We start from the raw sequence: 2,760 nt of genomic DNA on the forward strand, positions 1-2,760 counted from the left end.
AGTACATGTTTCGGGCACCCAGGGGCATGGTGGTGAAGGCCCCACGGGGCTGACTACACAATTCCAGTTCCAAACCCCGACGGCTTGAAAACCACCCTAGGCATGTGTGCGCATGCGTGTCCACAATCCCACCCCAGAGGACCCAGAGGAGAAGGGATTGTGGTGTGGACATCACCCTGGGGGGGTGCTCTCTCGCTTTCTCTCTCTCCCTCTCATCAAGCGCATAGGTGTTCTGTTAGCTTTTTATTTTTTTAACATTTGAGTTGATTTGGTTGCACGAATTCTGAAATCCACGCATAGCTTTTTCAGGATATGCATTTTCCACCGTCTTAGAAAAGTCCCCTCGTAGATGAACCAGGATGATGAAGAGCCTGGGGCCTCCCCCTACCTGGAATGTGACTGTGCGGGGTGTGACTGTCACAGCAGAGGTCGGGGTAAAGGGGGTGCACCCTGCAGGCACCCATGGTCAGGACAGCCTTCCTCGGAGGTCAGAGTTCAGGCCTGAAGGACAAGAAGGCTGGTCCCTAGGAGCATGGAAGCGCGGGTGGAGCCTACGGAGGGGACAGCAGGTGGCCAGGCTGTCTGGGACCGCCGCCCCAGTTTTCGGGCTAACCTTTCCTGGTCCACCCCTCCTCCTGAACCTGCCCTCTGTCTGCCCATGCGGGTGCAGGGAGGGTGAAGCTAGCTGCAGGCACATGCATTTTTAAAAACCCAGCCATGTAAGGAAATCATTCTCTACACAAACACTTGAAGGCTCCCGCTTCTGCCCCGTGGGACTCGGCGCCAGGCTAGGTCAGGGATCCCCGGGGGCGGGGAGGTCCCAGGGAGGACAGGCTGCTGTGCAGACCTTCCCCTCCAGACATCCTGCCCCCAGACCCTGAGAACCAGCCCGACTCCTGTCCTCTGAGACCGTTTGACTGGGCTCGGGCCAGCTGGTGCCAGGAAGAGGGCTGGAGCGGCTCCAGGGCAGTGGCTGGGTCGCGGCTGCTCGTTCACTCTGTGTAACTGTCAATGTTTGCTTCTTCTAAAGAATGACATGTAAGATGTATGTAACGAGTGCACATGTGTAAGGACATGCTGATTCGTAAAGCAGCAAACAAAGGAGGCCTCGCGTCCACACCACCCAGCCCGCGGAACCTCAGGCGCCTTCCCGGCCCTGCCTGCCCTCCCCCGGCTTTCCCCACTGCGAAGATGACCCTCAGGCTCCAGGCTGTGCTGGCGACACTGCCACCCAGAGACCCAGGATACACCGGAGGTTCGACAATGCTGGTCCCGGGGCTGGCAGGTAGCAGAGTGGTTACATTGCTGGGCTCCCACACGGCTGACCGTCCCCAACCCGGTGGCTTAAAAATCACGCCGGCACATGTGCCTGGGTGCCCAAGATCCCAGGACAATGGAGGAGGAGGGACTGTGGCGTGGCCACCCCCCCCACCCGGGATGACTTCTCATGTTCCCTCTCACTGTCTGGACCATGGCGTGGCCACCCGCCCCCCACCCGGGATGACTTCTCGTGTTCCCTCTCACTGTCTCTGTCTCTGTCTCTTCACTGTCTCTGTATCTGTCTCTGTTTCTCTGGCAACCACCTGCACATGCTCTAAGGGAAAAACCTCTTTAAAAAAAAGAAAGAAAGAAAGAAAGAAAGAGAGAGAGAGAAAGAAAGAAAGAAAAAAGAGAAAAGAAAAGAAAAGAGAAGAAAAGAGAAAAGAAAAGAGAAAAGAAAAGAAAAGAGAAAAGAAAAGAAAAGAGAAAAGAAAAGAAAAGAAAAGAAAAGAAAAGAAAAGAAAAGAAAAGAAAAGAAAAGAAAAGAAAAAAGAAAAGAAAAGAAAAGAAAAGAAAAGAAAATGCTGGATCCCATGAGTGTGTGGAAGAGAACGCACAGCCCCGAGAGCCTGGAGGACTCGGGGAATCTGAAGTCCTTTCCAGGGGCCAGCTCATGCCAGTCCAGGGTGGACTGAGTGCTGTCCAGAGACGGGCCCAAGTCATCGTGATCTGGGAGGCAGGAGGTTAAAGCCAGGCCAGAGTCGCCTCTAGCGAGGGCACTGCACCCCCAGAGAGGCGGTAGGGGGGGCGCCGAGCCACGGTGAGGCCGGTGTCCTGCTCTGTGTCGCTTTCTGAGCAGTTTCTGGTGTCTTGGAAACGCTGTGTTTGTCAGCACGACCACGCTGCATCTCCGTGCATCCGCACATGCGCCGGGCACGTCAGACTGCGTGTGTGGTCACTGGCGTGGCGTTGCCACCACCACCGCCACCGTCGTGTGCACGCCCTCACACTCACAGAGATGGCCAGGTGGGCAGCCACGTCTGTTCTGGGCGTCGTGTGTGTGTGGGCGTGTAGCTGTGTGTGCAGGGGTGGTTGTGGGCCGAGGGAGAGGAGCTATTTGAGGAATCCTGGGGCCCAGCCTGGTGGCACAGCCAGCGGTGGACTGAACTGCAGTGCTGGTGACCGCACGGCTGGCCGCAGGTTCAGATCCCAGACTGGCCAGAAAACACACCGGCATGGCCCTCAGGCCCAGGATTCTGACAACCCAGAGTGCCGGGAGGAGGGGGTGTGGCGTGAGACCCTGCTGTGGGTGTGCCTGTCTCTGTCTCTGTCTCTCTCTTTCTCTGGCCCACGCACATGCTGTCTATCAGGGATAAAAGTAAACTTTGAAAAAATCAGCAGAGTTTCAGGCCGAGTGCCCTAGGCAGACAGGGTGCTGGCTGCGAAGACCTGGCCCCCACTAGGGTCACGGGGCACCGGCCGGCTCCTCCCCAGCCCTCT

Source organism: Tupaia chinensis, unplaced genomic scaffold, assembly GCF_000334495.1.
Source record: "Tupaia chinensis unplaced genomic scaffold, TupChi_1.0 Scaffold000561_1, whole genome shotgun sequence".
NCBI classification, from domain to species: Eukaryota; Metazoa; Chordata; class Mammalia; order Scandentia; family Tupaiidae; genus Tupaia; species Tupaia belangeri.